This window comes from Artemia sp. Qi Xiang Cuo, chromosome 8 (assembly GCF_049724085.1).
Source record: "Artemia sp. Qi Xiang Cuo chromosome 8, ASM4972408v1, whole genome shotgun sequence".
Taxonomy (NCBI): domain Eukaryota; kingdom Metazoa; phylum Arthropoda; class Branchiopoda; order Anostraca; family Artemiidae; genus Artemia; species Artemia sp. Qi Xiang Cuo.
In genome coordinates, this window is record NC_142801.1 from 66,904,345 (window position 1) to 66,930,303 (window position 25,959).

General features: G+C 36.3%; 1 protein-coding gene across 1 annotated transcript in view; it reads right to left on the minus strand.

Moving 5' to 3' along the window:
- The window catches only part of LOC148949725 (interferon-induced very large GTPase 1-like), a 58,982-nt gene extending 33,294 nt beyond the window's left edge, over window positions 1–25,688 (minus strand). The window contains exons 1-2 of the mRNA XM_089093697.1: window positions 25,668–25,688; window positions 10,150–10,233 (exon numbers count right to left, since the gene is read on the minus strand). The gene's annotated coding sequence lies outside the window, so the exon portion shown is untranslated. The remainder of the gene's footprint in view (window positions 1–10,149; window positions 10,234–25,667) is intronic.
- Window positions 25,689–25,959: the final 271 nt, after the last annotated feature.

A 25,959-nucleotide genomic window follows, 5' to 3' on the forward strand; every position in this document is an offset into this window, starting at 1 on the left:
CAATGGTGGTGCTATATTTTTAATCTGTAGAAAAAAAAAGTTTTATTTTTTTTATGTAAAATAACCATTATTTTTTTTTTTTGTAGTTAATAAACTTTGTCAATTTCTCATAGTCATTATCCCACCACTATCTGAACAATTAAAAGAAAAGGTCCTTTTTAGAGCCCCCCCCCCCCCCACCCCTCCCGGGGCGGACCCTTGGGGACCGGGAGCTTCCTTCGAGGGAGGAGGATCGATACCCCCTTTCGAGTTGGGGTATCGGACTTCACAACACTGTTCAAATAGAACAGCCTCAAATTCTTTTCTCGAAAGCATCTTTTTTCAATGAAAATAATTGCCTGAATTGAGTTGGTTCAAAATAATGTTTTCTTCCTATCGTTGTGAAAGACATAATCGGTGATTATTAAAAGGACTTTCTTATCGCAAAAAGACATCCTGTTACAAGGAAACCCCTACTTAAAATTCAAAGCGGATTAAGCCCGGATGTGTGAAAAAGCTTAGCGTAATAATACCAGTTTAAAGAGTGCTTGCCAACTGTGAAATAGCAAATCGTTTTTTTTTTCAAATAGTTAGTTTTTGTTTAAAAGGAATATTGGAATTATTGCATTAGAATGCGTCTTGGTTAGAAGTTACAAGGTAAGTTTTTTTTATAGAAATGCGTGATAAGCTATTTCAGCGTTATAAGCTTTCCTTTATATACCGCTAATTTGGTTAATGAAAGAAAATAAAATAGTTTAGAAACAAATTTTAACTTTTACTCATCAAAAGCTATGTGCCTGAGAAAATTTTATCTCATTTTTTTGAAAAAATAAGGAAAAAAATATATACACTTAAAATTTCTGGCTGCATATCAGATGTCTCTGGTATGGCCTGAAGGGCACTGTCCCTTCTATCTTAATCTGATGAGGTTGAGGCATTATGTGAAGCAGCCTATTCCCTTTTCATCTTCCTTCCAGCTTGCATGGGGCTAACACTGGGGTCAGAGGACCCTGCCATTACAAGATTCGCGGCCCTTGGCTGGTCCAGGTCATTTATAATTCTACCAGCATATTTGATAAAAGATAGCCTTGTGGCCTGCATTAATGCACGTTCACTCCGCCTCGCTTTCTTTTCCAGAGGGGCATTATAGCACGTATCTTCTTCCTTTAAAAAAAAGACAAAAATTTTGCATGAAAAACAAATGCATTGTGAGTTTGGAAAATAATTCAGTTTATGTTAGACATCTCAAGTAGTGTAAAAAACATCTTGATTTCAAAATCAGGGGTTTTGATAGTGGGATGGAGGGCCTTTTATAAACTGCTTTTCCAACCATCTGCTTTTTCAGCTATATTTAATGCAAATTTGAAGGTCTAGGGGGGAAGCTACCCCCGAATTTAGTCAGAAATTATTAAACTCTTTGGTATAACAGCCTTTTTTTTCTCTTTAAACTATAAGATTTCAATCAAATGTAGACATAAATAGAAATTTAAGAAGTGGAACAGTTAATTAACAAGGCTGAGTCAATCCCCTATGAGATAATAAGGCCCGTCAAATAAAAAGGATAGCTAAGCTAACAATGTTATTCATTAAATAGGGTTATAAGGTAACAAATTTTATTTTTGAGGAAATGGGGGTGAGGGTTTGAACGCATTAAATTTCAGGAAGAGATTCTTCAACGCAGACGGCCTGGAAGTATTTTCAAAAAACATCCCTAAAAAAAAGCCACTGATCTTGATAAAAAGGAAGCTTTTGTAACAATTAATACATTAAAAGAATCAACATTTTATTCTAATCCCAAATTACCGATCGAAAGCTAAGCACTTTTTCAAAAACATCCCTAAAAAGGCCCACTGATCTTGATAAAAATCGCACCGTAAATTTCAGCCTATAAGAGATACTATGTAGAGGTGTCAGCTCCTAAACAATAGGCTTCTAAGTGCATAAGTACCCTTAGTTCTAGTGTCTGTCTTAGTAGTCAAAAAGATTAAGCCATTAGCAAAGTGGTTGTTTCTGCCATTCTATTTTAATTTTTCCCATACAATGAACCAAAATCAAAGTGAACATGCCTCTCGTTTTTTTGAATATTTACTAAAATTGAAATACATGGATCATTTAATATTTAATGATGAAGGAAGCTTTTTAAAAGAGGTAACCACACAGAGTAAGGAAATAATTTCTTCCTTAACTTAATGATAAGACAATTTCTTTTTATTACAATAATGAGAAAATTTTACTCACCAGAAATTGCTTAGAATTATCCATTTTCTATGTAAATATTTACAAAAAATGTCAGCAGTGTTAAGTTGAATAAACTATTCAAAACTGTTGAAGAACCTAATTTGAAACCTGAATATATACAAAAAATAATTGCATAACAGTGAAACAAGACATGCTGGTTTTGGTTTATCACTAAAAATGACATGTATATACCTTGAACTAGAAATTGCGTAAATCTCTTGGCAAAGATGTAATGACCTGTAGAATAGAATACCTACCAGAAAAACCTGTTTGGTACGGGGGCGTCCGCAAAATGGTACTTTGGTTACTACTGTCAAGTACGTTTTTAACTCACCTTCTTCCCATCAGAAGTTTACAAAATAATGCCCTACGTGTTTTAACTGGAGATAATCGTAATATGTCTGTTCGACACAGATATATTCAAGTAAATATATTACCGATTGCTGGATTATTCCGTTTTTATAATACTGTTTTTATGTTTAAATTTACACGCGCGTTATTACTTGAGTGGTTTAGGGAAATGTTTACAAGTGGTGTTATTTTTCATAATTACGCGACTAGAGCATCGACACTAGTTCGGCAACCTCAGGTTATTACAAAGCGATCCATTTTTTTTCGTAAGAAATGTTGGCCCTCGGGTGTGGGAACTATTACCTCAGGCTATTTCAACAATTGATGAGCTAAATGAATTTCGCAGTAAACTAAAAGGACAGTGTTTGTCTACATATGAACTTTAATCCCTGCTGATCGAATTTTCTCTCGAGTAATTGTGATGCTTTTTGGGAGGAGGTCGACAAGGAGATAGAATAAAAGAATGATTTTTAATTTTGTGTCTTCGGTGTCCAGTTAGGTCGTGAAATTTATTAAAAATTAATTTATTTCGTCCATTTTTATTTATTTATTTTATTATGATTTATTGTTGTCTTCATTTTTTTGGGCTAAGGATGCCTGGTAGTAATTGTGTATGTAGGGTTTTGTCAAGGGTGATTCCTGCCTATACAAGTTTAATAAACTTCGGGTTTTGTTGTTAATATGTTTTATTTCTTTTTAATAAAACCTGTTTTTCTCTCTTCTCTCATAAGTAAACATTAAGTACTATGAAGGAGGGGCAGTGATGCATTTGTAAGTAGGGGGGGGGGCAGATACCTCAAAGAGTGTTTTAATGCATAAGTACTCTAATTCTCACTGAGCTTTCAGATAGATTAAAAATTAATTTTGAAGCTAGGGGAGAGAGGGTGGTCAAAAATGGATATCTAGCCTAATCACTTTCGACTTCCGGGAATATTTTTGGGTTACCATGTCATTATTGGTCCTTGAAGAGGGGGGGGTAAATTGCCCCCCCCCCCCTCTAATTTCGACAGTTATCTTAGGTGTACCATAAAATACTACATTTACCTTCCTACCGGCACAAAGCTGGAAAAGGCAAAATAAAACATTAGGAGCCTCGGTAGGAAATCTCGTGGGGGGGGGGGGGTAGGGGCTAGTGGTGGCAAGTACTGAAAGGAGTTTTCTTTTAAACGATTCTATTGGGTAATAGTTCTCTTCTCCTATTTTTATACAATGCTTCGATATATTTAAACATATGTGTAGAATGTACTGTATTTGAACATAAACAACCCTATTATAGAGGTTGCGATGGGTTCAGGCGCTCATAAGATCAAAAGTCCTGTGGTATTTCCCTGCATACGAACAATAACACCTCTTTCCGTTCACTCGAGATTCTATAGTAAAAAAAAAAATTTGCCTTGTTCAACGAAACCACTATTCATCAAACTTTTTGACCAAATATTCAAATTTTGTTCAGAACTTTAATTATGATTAAATATTTTAATTCTTAACCAACCAAAACTGAAAAATCAGGATGCGGCCCACCAATTTAGAATTACTAATACACACAAGCTGTTTGTAAGAAATCGGGAGTTTATAGGGACAGTACCCCGCATCATATGTTGGTTTGGCCTGGGCGTGATTTGAAAAATTATCAGATATTAAATAAAAAAGAAGTTTTCTTGACTTGAAGTAAGCAGCAAAATTAAAGCTTAAAACGTACAATAGATATTCGGTGCATGGATGGGGCTATCTTTTTTAATCTTTTTTTAAAGCATTAAAAAACGTTAACAGAACGACCAAGGGGTTAATGAGGGGGTAGCCTTCCCCATATACGAAATAATATCGATACGTTTTGAGGTTTTAATGTTGCTCCAAGCTTCAGTAAAATTTTATATATATTCCTTCAACAGAAATCAAACTAATTCCTCTGTAAATACCAAACAACGCAGTTTAGTTAAAGTTCTCCCAAAATCACGAAGTATTTGCCTTTTTCCAAAAAAATCACGTTCACAATCTTAGAATTTTTTTTTCGTAGCCTAATCACAATGTTTCGAAAACTAATATAGAACACTAAATTATGCTACACACAACACTATACACGCTCCTGATGCGTTGTTTTTCAATCCTTTTTGTGCTGTCTCTAACTCCACCACACAAACTATGTCTTCCTCCAATTCAAAATTGTTGAAAACTTGTCTCATTTTTTTTTACTCATTTCCGAGAAGATTTCCTCAAGCTTTTACTCATGTTCAAAATGTTAGGTCCATTTCTCTATATCACTTTCTTAATTATTGATTTGGGCTCCATTCATATACTAACAGAAGTTGAATTTAACAAGTCCGAACCGACTACATCTTCCCAATTTCTTAATATATCTTCCCATCTTCCCAATATATCAATACAATATCTTACCATCATGCCATCTAGCTGCGTTTTTTTTATCCTGAATCAAGCGTCTTCGCTACTATTCTTAGCTACGCTTCCAACTTTACTCCCTAAGGCCTCTTCTGCTAACAGGCAAGCTACTTTTCTAAAATTACTTAGTCCCTCATCAATATTGTCAAATTCTAAACTCTCCAGGTTAATATGTGCATCTGTTCTTGGAATAAGAATACATCCTACCTCCCTAGGAAGGACTTTTACTGAAATTAATCAAAAAAAACTTTTTGCACAAACTAAGTTTTTCAAAAAAAGTAAAGAATTCCATTAAACCAAAAATGATCAAAAATTGAATCAAATAATCTACCAAGCATACAACTACCATTACTCAGTATCAATAAATAAATGAAACCCAAAACAAACAGAAATTAAAACAGGTGAAACTCAAAACGAGGAGAAATTAATTTGAGTAGGGTTCAAAACCCTGCTTTCTAAAAGCCAGAATATAATATGTACTTTACTGAAAAAAATTAAATGAATTTTCTGAAAAAAATGTGCACTGTCAGTTTAATATACATATGCTGATATTTATTCCTTAAAATCTTATTTTGATTTCTTAAAATTATAAAAGTGAAAAAACTTAAAAGAATTTTTTCAGTAAAGTACAAATTATATCCTGGCTTTTAGAAAAAATAGGGTTTAGAACCCTACTCAAATTAATTTCTGCTTCTGAGGAAAAAAGGATGTCTGTGTGTGTGGGGGGGGAAGGGTCTTGTCGCCCTCCAATCTCTTTGGTCCCCTTAGACGGGCATTAGAACTTTTAATTTCCGTTCGAGTGAGCCCTCTCTCAATATTCTAGGATTATTCGTTCGAAACATTCACCCCTGAAAAAAAAAAATGGATCCGTTATTTTTCTTCGGGCAAAAAATACAAAATTCTCCATTTTTGCAGATGGGAACTGTAAACTTCTAAAGTAGAGTTCTGATACGCTTAACCTCATGGTGAGATTTCCATTAAGATTCCTTTACTTTCCAGACTTCCCCTACCCATTTCAAAAACCAGCCGAATTTTGTCAGGCTCGTAGCTTTTGATGGGTCACCCTAAACGTGACGAATACTATATATTTGGAATCAGCATAATATTTCAATTCTTCTGATGTATATATTTATATCTAAATTATGTTTGTTTGTTTTTTCGTTTACTATTGAGCCGAGTCATTCCTCCAAGTTCGTTACCAGGAACTGTTTGAAATCAAGTCAAATAAATGACAAACAATCTGTATTCCTTTCGTAGATATAAGCATCCATACAAGCATTGTATCTACGCATCTTCTGTGCTGTCGTGGTTTTAGAGCTACTTGAATGGCAAAATTTTTAACAGAAAATTAGATTTCATGAAAGTCGTTTATCATAGGGGATTCTTGCCCATGGGAAATTCACTTTGAAACAAGGATTAAGTGTTAACGATACCTTCGCTAGACCATTACTGAAAACTTGTGCAATTTTTTCCCCAGAAATTCTTCCTCGGAAATTCCCCCACACGCAAAATTAAGCAGCCATAGAAAAAGCACAAAAGAGGTACCTCAAAAGTCGATCAATTGTTTTAAGTTGTAACAAAAGAACCATAAATCAAAAATAGTTCTGGGACAGGAACTTGTTGGGCTCCAATCACTTTCAACTTAAAAAAAAAAACGACTTAAACTCTAGATTTCTAATCGAATGAGCATCCTCCGAAGTTTCTACGATCACGAGGAGGAAACTGGGGATGAGGAGGGGGCAGCCTTCCTCCTACACGGAATAAATTCTGCTCTTCTGGGAATTTAATGAAATCTTCACTTCCATAATAATTGCGTAGACCAGAAATGTTCCCGGAAATCAAGAGAGATTATATATCAACTTTTACCTCCAACCCCCTTCCTTAGATATAATTCTGTATTTATGTGAAGGCTCAATGAGAGTTAGGATGTTTTCGGTAATAAAATGCACCTTTTCAGGGATCTTCCCTCTTCCCTAACTATAAAACGATCATAGAGCCCCACTGTGGAGATTTTAAGCTCTCATTTACAAAAATTTGGAAGTTTGTAATTTTTTTGCCAAAAAAAGATTACGGATTTGTGTCTTTTTTTTCTCCCCGTGGACGACCGTACTGAACCAAGAATCCTAGGTGATCGGGAGGGGATTTATTCAACCAAAAATTTAAAGTGTCAGTGCCTTTTGAAGTGATCAAACACGTTGGAGGACAAAGAGCCCCCTACCCACATTTCCCCCCCGAACACATCTAATTGAAATTTTGATATAGCCATTTGGTATAATTAAAATGTCAGATCGAATAAATATGCTCCTGCGGATGAAATGATCCCCCACAAACCCAAAGGAAAGGCCGAGTTTTGCATTTTGCTTATTGTTTCCACGTATTATTTGCTATTGGGAAACGGACGGTCATTTTTCGCGGTAGTTTTCTATGGGGGAGCGAAATTACCACGGGGATATTTTCAGTGGTGAGCAATTTCTGGGAGGAATTTCCCTGAATTCATACACAGAATTGTTTCTATTTGTTCTTCGTTCTCTTTGGATGAACTATTTTACGTATATATAGAATGTAACGGGGAAATTGACGGGGGGAAATTTTCAGCAGGTAGGGAATTTTTTGGGGTGGAGAAATTTCTAGGAGGAAATTTCGCGTTAGGAGGCGTGGGGTATTTTAAACACGTGAAAATGTTTCGCCAGGGAGGAGGGGTGTCTGTGCAGAAAAGCCTAGCACCGCTAAAATTGTGAGCGTTAAAACAAACCTCAAGATACACTTTAAGAGGAGCATATTCATCCCTCTTATTTGTAGAAGCTTTGAAATTTTTTTTGAAGCACTTTTAGGGCTTCCGAAATAAGGGCCAAATTCTGAGGCAAACAGGAATACTGAAAGTGACTTGGAAGTACTAAACTAAGCAATCTAAAAATTATTTATGAATAATGGCAGTAAAAAAAAAGAAATCTTAAAAAACAACGTGAATAGAAAATGCTAGCACTTCACTGGTCAATCATAGTCTGTATTAAATAAAAATAAAATTAGCATTTTTTTTTCAACCGAAAGTAAGGAGCAAATTCAAAACTTACAGAGATTACTCCGTATATGAAGGGAGTTTACCCCCCCCCCAATGTCTCGCTACACTAGTTTTGTATGCTCTATAAGTGCTTCTTATGTCGATTCTATTACGCTCGCGTTTCAGCAGTCGTTCTTAGAGATTTGGGACAAAAAGTCCAACTTCAGCGTAAAGACCAAGAGGTTGAGCAGAGGCCAACCACTCTCATATATCTAATAATTTCTGTTCATTCTAATCTTTAATGGTGATCCTTACTTTCGGCTGAAAAATATTTGTATTTTACTTAATTTCTGATTGTTTTTAAAATCATATGTAGGCCTAAATGAGATATCATGGGGTGTAACTCCTTATAAAGCCCCAATTTCTTGCTTATAAAGCCCCGATTTCTTGCTGATAAATTGAATATAATAACAATTGTAAATTGAATGGTAGCGTCCCACTTTTTCAGATTTTCTGCTGACGAATTAGAATGTTGGACTGTAATTAGTTTTTGACAAAATAAAAATATTCAGTCAAATTTTCGATGAGCAGTAGTTTTGATGAACAAGTCTTTAATTATATTTTAACTATATAATTTAGGCAGACTGGGAGGGCTATGGTTGTTAATGGTTGTTAATATGAATGGAAATTCAGCAGGACTGTTGATCTTCTACGCGGCTGAAGCCATCACAACCTCTACAATCAGGTTTTCTTATATCTAAATACATTGTATATACATGTTTAAATACATCAGCACATTATGTATAAATAGGAAAAGAGATATCAATATTTCAATCACTGGAAACAAAACTCCTTGCCGCACTTGCCACCTCTTTCCGCCCCCCCCCCCACAGAAACATTTTAGGCATCTCCCCCCCACTAATTGACCTAAGACTCATCCTTCATAATACGTGATCTCCAATAGCACATCACACAACATGATTTCACAAAAAATCAAGCGAACCAGCTTATAGTTAAACCGAGTTGCTAGATAAATATCCATTTTGATCATTTTGATCATTTTTTTTATTTTTTGAATACGTGACTTTTAGGAGCGAATGCGCTGTCGTGTGTGCAGCACTACTTTCTCTGAAGCTAGGAAGCTCAATATATATTTTTTGATATTTTTAAATCAATTGTTTAAGTCAGAATTTTCAATCCTATTAAACAGTTGAAATTTCAACTGTCTAAGTCAGATAGAAACTTGGTCCTCTTTGGGCCAAATCTTAGTCTGGAGCCATAAAATAGTCGAAAACAACACTTTCGTGCGATACAGTATTTTTGGTCACTTAAAAAAAGCACTATAACTTTTAATTTTTGTTTAAATAGGTCATCCCCCGAGCTTCTAGGACTATTATTTCGATACGATCACCCCTGTAAAAAAAGAAACCAAATTTCATACTTTTCAAGCAAATATTCTAAGACTCTTTGCTTTTAATGCATTAAACTTAATAGATTTTATATTTGAAATCAGCATAGAAAGCCGATTCTTTTGATGTATTAATTGCTACCAGAATTTCGTTTTTTACAGTTTTGGTTACTATTGTGTTTCACTCCTTACTTTCTCGAATCACACTCTTTACTTTCAGTTCGTTACGACGAACTGTTTGCAAAGAGTAGTGGACGATTTAGTTTTTCTCCCTGCATTCCTATCCCGAGACACATAGCCTTGGGAGGGGCATATGATGATGTATTTAGTTTTATTATTTTAATTTATTGTTGATATCTTTCATCAAAATGAATACGTTTAAAGGAAGAATGTGAATTATTTTCCAAGACACGCAACTTTTGAAATTGTCTTCCGTGACACAAAAGAGTCAAATTAACCACGAAGAACCAGAACTAAGAAAGTACACAAATAAAAACATACAGGTTTACTTTTATTTATGAAAGTATTAAGCCAGTCAAGTAGCTTATTCTCAGCCTATGAGATTATGGAATGATATGAAATTACCCACATCGCCAAAAGTACTAGTATTATGTCTAAGTTTTTTTTATAACTTTTATATACCCTTTTCTTCAAAATTCAAAACTGCTAAAAAGATAAAAAATTAAAAATATTTAGTAATCGAGAAACAAAAAAACAAATGGAATGTAACAGAGAGACAACAAACGTAGAAATCCTAACCAAATGTATTTGTTTTGCTTACCGTTTAAAGTTTGAACTAAGCGGTCTTCCACGATATGAACTTTGTTATGTGGAACTTATCCTTATTTATTTTCTGACCATTTACCTGTAACCAAAAGAAATAGATAACTTCGAAACCAAATTCAGTACTTAGGTGTTATAGTGACAACACTGTTCTTGATCTGTAATTAAATGAAAGTAATGAGCGAAATTAAAACTTAAAACGAACATAAATTATATATGAAAGGGGATGTCCACTCATCAACGCCTCGCTCTTTACGCTAAAGTTCTTTTTTGTTTTAAAGAATAGAGTTGTGAGAAAGAGTCAAACTTTAGCGTAAAGAGCGAGGCGTTGAGGAGGGGAGAGCCCCTTTCATATACGGAATAGTTTCTGTTCGTTTTAAGTTTTAATGTCACTCCTTACTTTCAGTTAAAAAAAACTTGTTCTTTTTTATTTAGTTTCTGAACGTTTTTAAATTAATACAGGTTTTGATTTTGGCTCACCGTAAATGAATAATTGAAACGAAATTAGCATATTAATTTTCCTTTTTTTGGCTAAATGGCTTTCTCGAAATTTGTTTAATTTTATTTACGAACGTTTTTATTAGTAATAGATACATGTAACTTACGAATTAACGTACGTAACGAACTTCTATATACGTATATTTTTAATACGTATATTAGGAGGGTTCTCCCGTATAGTCAATACCTCACTCTTTATGCTAAAGTTCGAATTTTTTTCAATTTTTTAAGAGTGACCCCTTATTCACAAAGGCCGTTAATTAGAATAAATAGCTCTTATGAAAGTACTAAAAAATACTTTAGAGTAAAGGGCGAGGTATGACCCAATAGGGGGCGAACCCAATCTTACACGAAATAGTTTCTGTTCGTTATAAGTTTTGATGATGAAGTTTTTCTGTTGAAAACTTGTTTTTTTTTATTTAGTTTCTGATCGTATTTTTAATAATGCTGTTCTTGCTTTCTTGGGATACCACCAGATGGCTAATTTGACAGTGTATAGGCCTATATAGACAATCAAACAGTTCGTGGTAACGAACTGTAAGTAAGGAGCGACCCGGCTCAATGGTAACCGAAACTCTAAAAAACGGAATTTTGATACCAATAGATACATCAAAAGAATCAGATTTTATTTATGATTTCAAATGTATTAGTTTCATCAAGTTTAGTTCTACCTATCAAAAGTTACGCACCTGAGAAAATTTGGATGATTTTTGAAAAAAGGGAGAAAGATCCCCTAAAATAACTGAGACTTAATTTAAATCACACAATCATTTTCAGCGTATCAAATCACACTACTTTAGAGGTTTAAAGATCCTATATAAAAAAATGTGTAATTTTTCATTTTTTTCCCGAAGAAATATCACAGATGCGGGTTTATTTGTTTTTTTGTTTTTTTTTTTCTTTTTCCCAGGGGTGATCGTATCCACCCAGCGGCCCTAGAATATCGTGGGAGGGCTCATTGGAACGGAAATTAAAAGTTCTAGTGCCCTTTTTAAGTGACCAAAAAAATGGAGAACAACTAGGCCCCCTCCCACGCTCATTTATTTCCCAAACTCACTCAAGTTTCATCAAGTTTAATCTTACCCATCAAAAGTTACGCGCCTGATAAAATTTGGCTGATGTTCGAAAAAAGGGGGAAGGACCCCCTAAAAGTTATGAAACCTTAATGAAAATCACACCATCATATTCTGCGTATCAGAGAACCCTACTGTAGAGGTTTCAAGCTCCTATCTACAAAAAAGTGGAATTTTACATTTTTTGCCAGAAGAAAGATCACGGGTGCGTATTTATTTGTTGTTGTTTTTTCCCCAGGGGTGATCGTATCGACCCAGTGGTCCCAGAATATCGTGAGAGGGCTCATTAGAATGGAAATTAAAAGTTTTAGTGCTCTTTTCAAGTGACAAAAAAATGGATGGTAACTAGGCCCCCTCCTACGCTCATTTTTCCCAAAGTCACCAGATCTAAATTTTGAGATAGCCCTTTTGAGATAGCCATTTTGTTCAGCATGTACAAAAATTTTATAAGTATGTCTTTTAGGATGACTTAATCCCCCGAAGTTCCCGGGAGGAGGGCGGAAAGCTATGAACTTTACCCAATGTTAACATATAGTATTGGTTATTGGGAAGTATACAGTACAGACGTTTTCAGGGAAGATTTTTCCTGGTAGTGGGGGGGGGGGGGCGGGGCTTGGGAGGATCTTTCCATGAAGGAAGTTTTCATAGGGGAAGGGACATTGCTATGAAGGGGAAGCCGGACTTCCCAGCATTATTTAAAAAAAGATCAGAAATTAAATATAAAAAAACAAGTTTTTCAACTGCAACAGAAGCAACATCAAAACTTTAAACGAACAGAAAATATTACATATATGTTTGGGTTCACCCCCTAGTCAATAACTCACTCTTTAAGCCAGATATTTTTTAATAATTTCATAAGAACTATTTATTCTAATTAACGGCATTTGTTGATTAAGCGGTCAGTTTTAAAGAATTGGAACAAAATTCGAACTTTCTCCTAAAGAGCAAGCTATTGACTAGGGGGCGAACCCCCTAATATACGTATTAAAAATATATGAATATAGAAGTTCGTTACGTAAATTAATTCGTAAGTTATGTATATTTATTACTAATAAAAACGTTCACAAATAAAATGAAACAAGTTTCGAGAAAGCCATTTAACCAAATAAAAGTAAATTAATATGAAAATTTTGTTTTAATTATTCATGTACGGTGGGCCAAGATCAAAACCTGCATTTATTAAAAATCGTTCAAAAATTAAATAAAAAAAACAAGTTTTTTTAACTGAAAGTAAGGAATGACATTAAAACTTAAAATGAACAGAAATTATTCCGTATATGAAAGGGGCTGTCCCCTTCTCAACGCCTTGCTCTTTACGCTAAAGTTTGACTTTCTCACAATCTATTTTTTTTTAAACAATAATAAGCTATAAGTTTCAGTGATGTTCAATAAAGCTGGTTTCAGCTGAAATACAAAGCCATTTGACATTAAAAGTGAATTCACTTACTTTACTCCCAAAACTTCAAACTCATCTATCTAGTGCCTTAACAAATGCAAAACTTGACTAAAGAAAATTGGTTATCTCAGATGTTGAAAATCAAAACATCAAAACTTGCAACCGAATAAAATGAATCTTATCTGTTTTGAAAGAAAGTTTGAAGGAAAATAGGGTAGACTGATATATCACGTTTTCAACTGTTTTTTCATCAAACAGTTCGTGGTAACGAACTGTAAGTAAGGAGCTACCCGGCTCAATGGTAACCGAAACTCTAGAAAACAGGATTTTGATACCAACAGTTACATCAAACGTATGGATTTTAATGCTGATTTCAAATATATAAGTTTCATCAAGTTTAGTCAAACCCATCAAAAGTTAAGCGCCTGAGAAAATAAAGCTGATTTTCGAAAAAAGGGGGAAAGACCCCCTAAAAACTATAGAACCTTAATGAAAATCACACCATCATATCCAGCGTATCAGAGAACCCTACTGTAAAGGTTTCAAGCTCCTATCTACAAAAATGTGAAATTTTGCATTTTTTGCCAGAAGAAAGATCACGGATGCGTGTTTATTTGTCGTTTTTTTTTTTCAGGGGTGATCGTATCGACCCAGAGGTCATATAATATCATGGGTGGGCTCATTGGAACGGAAATCAAAAGATATAGTGCCCTTTTTAAGTGACCAAAAAATAGAGGACAACTAGCCCTCCAACGCACATTTTTTCCCAAAGTCACCCGATCAAAATTTTGAGATAGCCATTTTGTTCAGCATAGTCGAAAATATGATAACGATGTCTTTTAGGATGACTTGATCCCCCCAAGTCTCTGGGGAGAGGGCTGAAAGTTATGAACTTTACCCAATGTTAACATATAGTATTGGTTATTGGGAAGTATAAAGACGTTTTCAGGGGGATTTTTTCTGGTAGGGGAGGGAGGGGTGGGTTGGGGGTTATGTGGGAGGATCTTTCCATGGAGGAAGTTTTCATGGGGAAGGGACATTGCTATAAAGGGGGCGCCGGATTTCCCAGCATTATTTAAAAAAAGACCCTGAAATTAAATTAAAAACAAGTTTTTTAACTGAAAGTAAGGAGCAACATCACAACTTAAAACGAACAGAAAATATTACGTATATGATTGGGTTCACTCCCTAGTCAATACCTCCCTCTTTAAGCCAAAGATTTTGTAGTACTTTCAAGAGAGCTATTTATTCTAATTAATGGCCTTTGTGATTAAGGGGTTATTTTTGAAGAATAGGAACAAAATTAAAACTTTAGCTTAAAGAGCAAGGTATTGACTAGGGGGTGAACCCCCTAATATAGCATTAAAAATATATGAATATAGAAGTTCGTTACATAAGTTAATTCCTAAGTTACGTACATTTATTACTAATATAAACGTTCATGAATAAAATTAAACAAGTTGCGAGAAAGCAACTTAATTCGAAATTAAAAATCCTAGTCCCCCATTTAAGATTTTAAAGGGGATCAGAAAGCAACCTGCTACTGTTCCATGCCATTCTTAGCTATCCTAACCCAAAGACATCCAATCAAAACTTTTGATGTACCCATTTTATTAAAATAGTCGAAAGGTCACATTATTATGCCTTTGAGGGTGACATGAGCCTCTAGGGTGATCAAAGTGGCTTATCAACAATGTCTAATGAACAGCTAAGGGTATAAAATTGAAACTTTCAATTCGTGTTGAGGGGCTTATCAAACAACAACACGACACTATGCATAGTACCACTACACAGTGGTACTGAAAGTATTACTACGCAGTGCTTCTGCTACCACAATTTTGATTGCTACTACTAATACCTGCGACTAGTACTAGTTACAACTGCTTCTACTACCTCACAGTCCCTTTGAATGCACCACCCAAAAATTGCTTTACTCAGATTCCAAAATCATTGTTTAGCTACTCTAGAGTCTAGGGGATGTCTACAGGAAAATTGATGTTCAAATTCGACGAAATAGATTAGTGAGTTGATACGGTCCATATACTAAGGATTTGGACATTTCCGTTAACAAAAAATAAAAATAGATTTTTTTTGTGTTTTGACTGCTTGAGCCCTTGAATTTTTTTTTTCCCTCTTGGAATAATGGGCTAGAACAATGCTTGGTAAAAGGTACGACGCCTGAGGCACAAGTGGATATTTGGCTCCTTAATCGCACGCTCTGGTGCAAATTCTCACGAACCGGTGTGCAAGATATTGGTTTGTTACCGCATCCGTGATACCAAGCACGGAGGGAGTCACGGGCTTTCATAATATCTGGCTGGTTGTGACTAGAAGAAGTAAATCCAATACAACTGTTCCTACCTTGAAAATAGGAGGGGGGGGGAGGAATTTAATATTGGAGTCTGTGTAGGACTAACTTTGGGTTATAGTTCTATTTCTCAAGGTTTAATTAACCAGGCAAGACTTGTGCGTTCAGGAGAAGGTAGAGTTGAAAGAAGGATATTTGCTATTGTAAATCCCTTCCTAAAAGTTATATTTATCTAGACAAGTGGCTCCTAACTAATTTCAGGTCATTCCCCGTATCTAGACAAGTGGTTCTAAAACATTTCTAAAGTCTTGAAACCTTCCTCGTGGTATTTAAATTTTGGTATTCAAAATTTTACGTGTTTTCGCCTGTAGGAAGCTTAAAATGCCATTAACTTGGTATCTTTTTTTGGGTCGTCCTATGGACTTTCTTTATATTAGCATAAAACATTATTTGGACTGCAACTGAACCCTCGTGTGAGTGAACCCATTTCTACTGAACCCTCGCACATTTAACCCCAGGTGCAACTATACCTCCATGTACCTGAGCACCCATTCGGCTGAACCCTCGGGTAACTGAACCCTCAAGCAATTGCACCCTTTGTAACTGAGCCGTCATACAATTCAACCCTCATGCAACAGAATCCATTTAACTGGAGCCTCTTAGAGCTCAACCCCCGTGTAAATGGACCTTCGTGCAACTGAACCCTCAAGCAACTCAACTCCCGTTCAACTGGCCCTCGTACAACTGAACCCCATAAAACTTAACCCTGTGCAACTCAACCCTCGCTCAACTCAATATCCGTGCAGATCAGCCACGTTCAGCTCAACCCTCATTCAACTCAACCTTTGTGTCATTCCAAATTTGGAAAAACCAACTCCCATATATTTCAACTCCCCTTCTATTCACCTTCTCTGCACTTCAACCCTCATTTAACCCAAGCCTCATTCAACTCAGCCCTCGTTTACCCCAAACCTGACTGACTCAACCCAATTCAAATCAACCATATTCAGCTCAACCCTCTTGAAATCAATAATATAATTACAAAATGTGATTAAACCCGTTTTGTAAGAAGTGACAAAAGCTGATAAAAATGAAATGGCCTTTATTTCTTGGTTAATTCCTTTCAGGGCCCTTAACCCTGTGCCCAGGGCCCGAAGAACACACTTGAAGGTCATGGTTGCAGCAATAGTAGGCTACAGAGAAAGCCCTTAGTGTGCTATATCTTAAAGATACACTAAAAAATAAATAAACACTATCTAATAAGCAAAAATTCGGCGCTTGACAAGGTGACAAGCTAGACACGCTAGACAAGGTGCTTGGCTAGACATTGAGTTTTAGCCTCTATAGCTCAATGTCTAGGATTTTTGATTACAGCCAATCAGAATGTGTCAAGATCCACTATTTTCATCATTTTTGTTTACGTTTTTAAACTGAAATTTAATTTTTGTTTTCTCATTAATTGTTTTTCGCATTTTAGGCAAATATGCAACACCAGACATAATAATGAAGCAAACTAAAACAATTGTTTTGCTTATCTCATCCATTAGCTTGTGACAGTAAAAATAGGGATTATAGTATTTGAAAGTTTTGCCCACATAAGCTCTGTTAATTGGCTAGAAATGACAATTTGAAACTAAATTTATAGTTTTACCTAAGCTACGAATTTTACATGTGAACGGTCTTTGCCTAGACATTGGATTTTGGCTAGACACGTGTCTAGACATAGGATTCTAGCTAGACACGCTTGTGAACGCCGCTTTATGGGGCGGGGGAAATAAAATACAAATTCCTAGAACCTAGAACTTCAGAAGGTTATCCCTTTCAGTGCGCCTACAATGTTCAAGTGATCAGCTAGTGTCGGGGGAGAAGAGAACGAAAAGAAACTTTCGGGTATCAACGCCGCTTAAGGATGTGCATGAACTGGTGGCTGGTTTGATGTTACATAACATACTTCACCCGAACTTCCCAATAAAAAGATGATTGATTTTCTATTCAAACCTGATTACAAGTATAATAATCGCTAGTCACAATATTCTTCTAGAATTTTTTTTTTTCACAGAGTGAGCAATAACTCAGTAGATAGCTGAAACCTGTTTTTCAATAGCATCTTAGGAAGTTCTATATGCGGTTCCTCTCTTGTGTTGCCCGGCTGCTAAAAAAGTACCAACGAGAGTTTAGTTAAATGGGGTTGAGTTGAGTTCCACGGGGGCTAATTCAAACGAGGGTTCAGTGATATGGGGTTTAGTTGCACGTGGGCTGAGTTGCACGGGGCCCAGCATAAAGGGGGTTCAGTTGCACGACGGTTCAGTCAAATGGGATCCAATTACACGTTGGTTGAATTGCACAGGGGTATAGTTGCACGAGGGCTCAGTTAAATAGCGTTGAGTTGCACATGGGCTCAGTTGCACGAGAGTTCAGTTAATAATGGTCGAGTTGCATGGAAGGTCAGTTACACGTACATCCCTTTTATACAATGTATAACGTCGTTGCAATGCTATCATGTTTTTTTTATGCTCCTTACATGCATTTGAATACGCCACAATTCACATAAAAAAAATCGTTGAATAAACGCTGTAAAGTCAACCGAAGGGTGCACATCCCGCCCACAACCCATCCAAAATATTGTCATGCCCCCTCGGTGGGGCATGTGCCCAACATTGGGAATCAAGGATCTAGACCAACAACCTCCCAAGAGGACAAAAGGCCCGTAAAAAGTTTTACCCTAAAATAAATGGAAAAAAAAAATACAATTTGATTTTTCCAGGAAGTAATATATTTCGGTACTGGTGCATTATGTGGGCACTACTATATACTAACGAGAGACGACCCGCAAACGGATTACAAAAGACCGTTATAGAGAAATGTAATGCAAAGCGTGGTTTTCGTTGTGTTTACGATATTTAAACTGTTGTTTTAAGGGGTTTAGAGGGGGGGAAGGTACCTAGGTTAGGTTATGTATTTAATATATGCTATGCTTTACCCCCACACCCCAAATGTGCAAATATATAGCCCAAATTTGTTTCTAAATTGTTATATTTTCAACCTATTTTTTATTTCATTAGCATTAACCAAAATTAAAATAATCAAGCAACATATAAGCTATAAATTTCAGTTATGTTCAATAAAGCTGGTTTCAGCTGAAATACAAAGCCATTTGACATTAAAAGGTAATTCACTTACTTTACTCCCAAAACTTCAAACTCATCTGTCTATCGCTTAACAACTGCAAAACTCCACTAAAGAAAATTGGTTATCTCTGATCTTGAAAATCAAAACATCAAAACTTGTAGCCGAACAAAACGAATCTTATCTGTTTTGAAAGAAGGTTTGAAGGAAAATAGGGTAGATTGATATATCACCTTTTCAACTGTTTTTCGATCAAACAGTTCGTGGTAACGAACTGTAAGTAAGGAGCTACCCGGCTCAATGGTAACCGAAACTCTAGAAAACAGGATTTTGATATCAACAGTTACATCAAAAGAATCGGATTTTAATTTTGATTTCAAATATATAAGTTTCATCAAGTTTAGTCAAACCCATCAAAAGTTACGCGCCTGAGAAAATTTAGCTGATTTTCGAAAAAAATGGGAAAGACCCCCTAAAAGCTATAGAACCTTAATGAAAATCACACCATCATATTCAGCGTATCAGAGAACCCAACTGTAAATGTTTCAAGCTCCTACCTACAAAAACGTGAAATTTTGCATTTTTTGCCAGAAGAAAGATCACGGATGCACGTTTATTTGTTTGTTTTTTTTCCAGGGGTGATCGTATCGACCCAGTGGTCCTAGAATATCATGGGTGGGCTCATTGGAACGGAAATTAAAAGCTCTAGTGCTCTTTTTAAGTGACCAAAAAAATAGAGGACAACTAGACCCCTCCAACGCATTTTTTCCCCAAAGTCACCCGATCAAAATTTTGAGATATCCATTTTGTTCAGCATAGCCGAAAATATGATAACTATGTCTTTTAGGATGACTTGATCCCCTCAAGTTTCTTGGGGGGATCATTGCTATGAAGGGGGCACCGGATTTCCCAGCATTATTAAAAAAAAGACCAGAAATTAAATTAAAAAACAAGTTTTTTAACTGAAAGTAAGGAGCAACATCACAACTTAAAACGAACATAAAATATTACATATATGATTGGGTTCACTCCCTAGTCAATACCTCCCTCTTTAAGCCAAAGATTTTTTAGTACTTTCAAAAGAGCTATTTATTCTAATTAATGGCCTTTGTGATTAAGGGGTTATTTTTGAAGAATAGGAGCAAAATTAAAACTTTAGCTTAAAGAGCAAGGTATTGACTAGGGGGTGAACCCCCTAATATAGCATTAAAAATATATGAATATAGAAGTTCGTTACATAAGTTAATTCCTAAGTTACGTACATTTATTACTAATAGAAACGTTCATGAATAAAATTAAACAAGTTGCGAGAAAGCAACTTAATTCGAAATTAAAAATCCTAGTCCCCCATTTAAGATTTTAAAGGGGATCAGAAAGCAACCTGCTACTGTTCCATGCCATTCTTAGCTATCCTAACCCAAAGACATCCAATCAAAACTTTTGATGTACCCATTTTATTAAAATAGTCGAAAGGTCACATTATTATGCCTTTGAGGGTGACATGAGCCTCTAGGGTGATCAAACTGGCTTATTAACAATGTCTAATGAACAGCTAAGGGTATAAAATTGAAACTTTCAATTCGTGTAGAGGGGTTTATCAAACAACAACACGACACTATGCATAGTACCACTACACAGTGGTACTGATATCATTACTACGCAGTGCTACTACTACCACAATTTTGATTGCTACTACTACTACCTGCGACTAGTACTAGTTACAACTGCTTCTACTACCTGCAACTAGTACTACAATTACTTGTGACTACAGTAACTACTAATTGCGACTTTCGGGTAGGTCCATATTTCGAACCATCCAGAGAACACAATTGTATGGCCCTGGTACCCCGCTCGAGAATTTTGGGGACACTTGCGTGCACCATGTGACAAGGGTGTTCCAGAGTCTGAGGATCTGACCCCTGTACACTCTGAGGCCAGTAGCCCCTCCCCTCTGCAACACATTCATATATCCATATAACTGACAGTAAAGTATGTTTTGTATAGTTGGGAATTTTTTCTTTTTCTCATTTACACAAATGAGGAAGGCTCATTTGATTGCTAGTTTGTATTTCCAGTGGTTTTTAATGGCCAAAACTGATTTGCAGGGTCAATGGCCTGTGCAGTTCCTGAGACAAGGGCCCAAACCTATCGGAATAACAAATATAAAGCATAGGTTTCCGGGAAATAGTTGACAGAATGTTGAACCTTTAACAACTTGTTGAAATAAGATTCATACGAGTTTTCAATCTGCCTTGTTTGAAGACCCAAAATATGGGTATTATGCTCACAGTCCCTTTGAATGCTCCACCCAAAAGTTGCTTTACTCAGATTCCAAAATCATTGTTTAGCTACTCTAGAGTCTAGGGGATGTCTAAAGAAAAATTGATGTTCAAATTCGACGAAATAGATTAGTGAGTTGATACGGTCCATATACTAAAGATTTGGACATTTCCGTTAACAAAAAATTAAAATAGATTTTTTGGTGTGTTTTGACTGCTTGAGCCCTTGAAATTTTTTTTTTTCCCTCTTGGAATAATGGGCTAGAACAGTGGTTGGTAAAAGGTACGACCCCTGAGGCACATGTGGCTATTTGGCTCCTTAATCGTAGGCTCTGGTGCAAATTCCCACGAACCGGTGTGCAAGATATTGGTTTGTTGCCACATGCGTGATACCAAGCACGGGGGGAGTCACGGGCTTTCATAACTTCTGGCTGGTTGTGACTAAAAGAAGTACTTCCAATACAACTGGTCCTACCTTGAAAATAGGGGGGGGTGGAGGAATTTAATATTGGAGTCTTTGTAGGACTCACTTTGGGTTACAGTTCTATTTCTCAAGGTTTAATTAACCAAGCAAGACATGTGCGTTCAGGAGAAGGTAGAGTCGAAAGAAGGATATTTGCTATTGTAAATCCCTTCCTAAAAGTTATATTTATCTAGACAAGTGGTTCCTAACTAATTTCAGGCCATTCCCTACCAAAACATTTCTAAAATCTTGAAACCTTCCTCGTGGTATTTTGTTATTCAAAATTTTACGTGTATTCGCCTGTAGGAAGCTTAAAATGTCATTAACTTGGTATCTTTTTTTGGGGTCGTCCTATAGGCTTTCTTTATATTAGCCGAAAATATTATTTGGACTGCAACTGAACCCTCGTTTGAGTGAACCCCTTTCTACTTTCGCGCATCTAACCCCAGGTGCAATTGTACCTCCATGTACCTGAGCCCCCATTCGGCTGAACCCTCGTGTAACTGAACCTTCAAGCAATTGCACCCTTTGTAACTGAACCGTCATACAATTCAACCCCCATGCAACAGAATCCCTTTAACTGAACCCTCTTAGAGCTCAACCCCCGAGTAAATGAACCTTCGTGCAACTGAACCGTCATGCAACTCAACTCCCGTTTAATTGAGCCCTCGTGCAACTGAACCCCGTAAAATTTAACCCTGTGCAACTCAATCGTCGCTCAACTCAATACCCGTGCAGATCAGCCACATTCAGCTCAACCCTCATTCAACCCAACCTTCGTGTCATTCCAAATTTGGAAAAACCAACCCCCATATATTTCAACTCCTCTTCTATTCACCTCCTCTGCAATTCAACCCTCATTTAACTCAATCCTCATTTAACTCAGCCCTCGTTTACCCCAAACCTGACTGACTCGACCCAATTCAAATCAACCATATTCAGCTCAACCCTCCTAAAATTAATAATATAATTACAAAATGTGATTAAACTCGTTCTGTAAGAAGTGACAAAAGCTGACGAGAATGAAATGGCCTTTATTTCTTGGTTAATTCCTTTCTATTTTTTCTTTCATCCCGCTTCGATGTAAAACTATTTTCCCTTCTAAAAAACAACAATTTATCCATCTGTCCCATATATTTGAAAATTAGCAGTGTTTTTCATGCCCAGGGCCCGAACACACTTGAAGGTCATAGTTGCAGCAATAGCTGAACCAAAGTACAGAGAAAGCCCATAATGGCCAAAATCTTAAAGATACACTACAAAAATAAATACTATCTAATAAGAAAAAATTGCAGTTAATGCTGATTGAGGAGTGATAGCTATTATTTTAATTAATATTAAAAGTTTTTACGAAAAAAAAAAATCTATGAACTTTTAAAAAAAGCCGGAAACACTGATAAGTCTCCCTTTTCTGTTTTATTTCTCCAGTATTTATAGGGCATTGGAATATCGTAGTGAGCTATTTAATATTATTTGAAATCTAATATTCACATTTACAGGCTTTTTATGATTTCCTCATGACAACACCATCATGTTATGCCTTGTGCCATTTTATTTTATTTTTAGCGTCATTTCTAGAGTGTAGTGGCTTGAAAGTATAAAAGGTCTACTTCTGACACCTCCATGATCGAACCTCCTCATTTTGGTGTCTAACCCCCCCCCCCCTCTTGAATACTCCCACACCAATCCCCTTTGCAACTGGAAGGGGAAAAAATGCAAAAAAACTACCAAGAGAAAAAGATTTATCCGAATACGAAGCTGATTCGTTAGTGATAGAAGCTATTTATTTTCATTTCAATACTAAAATTATTTACGAAACAAATTCTTGGAAATTACGAAAAAGAGCTTGATACCCGAACGTTTCTTTACTTTCTCCTCTCCCCCAACACTAGCCTATCACCAGAACATCATGGGGGCACTGAAAGAGATAACCTTCTGAAGTTCTAGGTTCTAGAAATTTGTATTTTATTTCCCCCATTCTATAAGGATGTGCATGAACGGGTGGCTGGTTTGATATTACACAACATACTTCACCCGAAATTTCCAATAAAAAGATGATTGATTCTCTATTCAAACCTGCTTACAAGTAGCCTATAATAATCGCTAGTCACAATATTCTTCTTGGATTTTTTTTTTTTCACAGAGTGAGCAATATCTCAGTAGATAGCGGAAACCTGTTTTTCAATAGGATCTTTGAAGTTCTATATGCGGTTCTTCCCGCGTGTTGCCCGGCTGCTAAAAAAGTACCAACAAGAGTTTAGTTAAATGGGGTTGAGTTGAGTTCCACGGGGGCTAATTCAAACGAGGGTTCGGTGAAATGGGGTTTAGTTGCACGTGGGCTGAGTTGCACGGGGCCCAGCATAAAGGGGGTTCAGTTGCCCGACGGTTCAGTTAAATGGGATTCAATTACACGTTGGTTGAGTTGCACAGGGGTCTAGTTGCACGAGGGCTCAGTTAAATAGCGTTGAGTTGCACGTGGGCGCAGTTGCACGAGGGCTCAGTTGCACGAGGGTTCAGTTAATAAGGGTCGGGTTGCATGGAAGCTCAGTTACATGTACATCCCTTTTATACAATGTGTAACGTCGTTGCAACACTGTCATGTTTTTTTTATGCTCCTTACATGCATGAGTACGACGCAGTTCATATCAAAAAAATATTATTGAATAAACGCTGTAAAGTCAGCCGAAGGGTGCACATCCCACCCACAACCCACCCAAAATATTGTCATGCCCCATCGGTGGGGCATGTGCCCCACACTGGGAATCAAGGATCTAGACCAACAACCTCCCAAGAGGACAAAAAGCCCGTAAAAGGTTTTACCCTAAAATAAATGCACGAAAAAAAAAATACAATTTCATTTTTCCAGGAAGTAATATATTTCGGTACTGGTGCATTATGTGGGCACTGCTATGTACTAACGAGAGACGACCCGCCAAACGGGTTATTTACAAGAGACCGCTATAGAGAAATGGAATGCAAAGCGTGGTTTTCGTTGCTTTTACGATATTTCAACTGTTGTTTTAAGGGGTTTAGGGAGGGGGAAGGTACCTAGGTTAGGTTAGGTTACGTATTAATAATGCTATGCTCTGCCCCCGCCCCTCCTTATGTGCAAACATATAGCCTAGCCCAAATTTGTTTATATACTATTATACATTCATCCTATTTTATTTCATTTCATCAGCATTAACCAAACTTGACTCCTTTAGCAATGCCCACATAATGCACCAGTACATATATTTCAATGCAAAGCCATTAAAACATTAAACAAAAATATCTACTAGGCCTATATTAAAAGACCGTGACTTGCAAGAACGCCATTGTTGAATACCGCATCATTTAAATGTATAACAAAATTGGCGGAATTCTTAGCTATTTCATTAGTGAGATAATCGGAAAATTCACTGAGATTGCACCTTGGTTCCAGCTCTAGGCTGCATAAAATCATCCCAGCGAATCTTTGGTCTTTAAATAAGTAATGGATAGCCAATAAGGAGGTAATATTGTACAGTTAGGCCTAATCAAAACAAAAAACTATAAAATTCTGAAAAATAATTTTTTAAAATCCTAAAATACTCATTTCATTCCCAAAAGCAATTATTTTACTTTACCCACCTCCTACAGAGCAAATATATAGCTCAAATAAAAAAATTCCCCATTCATTTGATACACTAGAACTCCAATACCTAAACGCAAAGGTACTTATTCAAATTAGGCTAGCAGTCAAGGTCCCCCTTGGCTTGAGGTTCTAGGTTGCATAAAATCAAGACAAAAACTATTTGCCTGATGTCTGGAAAAGCCTTTATTGCATTTTGATTTTGTGCATGTTCTTATTAGATCCCCTTCCGACTAGAGAACAGCTAAAAATTCAAATTAGCCTATATTCACTCAGACACGAACACTAGATATGGCTGAAAAAGCAGATGGTTGAAAAAGCAGTTGAAAAAAGGTAGATAGCTAAAACAGCAGTTGATAAAAGTTAGATGATTGAAAAATCTGGAAATAAACAGCTTGAATGACAGAATAAAAGTCAAACAAGAAGCATTTATCCATAATGTCTTGGAAAAATTCAGCTCTAAGTCAATAAGATTAATGCTGAAGCTTATTGATGATTACTTATTAATAAGGATTTCATAGGTATGATAGAATTTGCTGGAAATGTAAGGTTTCGTGAACCACCAATATAACTTCTGCCCCCGCCCTTCATCACAGAATCGGCTGCACCCCCCTGGAGAAGAAGCTACGTACGCCCATGAACACTTTCCATTACGTATATGTACCGTCCCCTCCTCCAAACTAAATTCTGTGAACGTGCCTGTATTTAGTTAAATCTCATTGTAGGCTACACCTCTCCCGCCATAAACGAATTCACTTACTAGGGGATAAATGTATCTTCACTGTCCAACGGCTATTACTCAACTAAAGAAAATTTTAATGATCACTAATCAAATACAAAAATGTGCTGTGGACTAAACCAGGTTTGTTGTTTATCAAAAGAACATCAAAGCTTGCAGTAGAGTGAAATGATACGTATATTATTTCGTCTGCATCAGCGGTTCCCGATGGGTGATAAACTAGGCTCGTTGTTGTACACCAGAAAAGACTGAAGGGAGTGAACAGAACATAATTTGCACTTTACTGAAAAAAATACAAATGAATATGCATTGT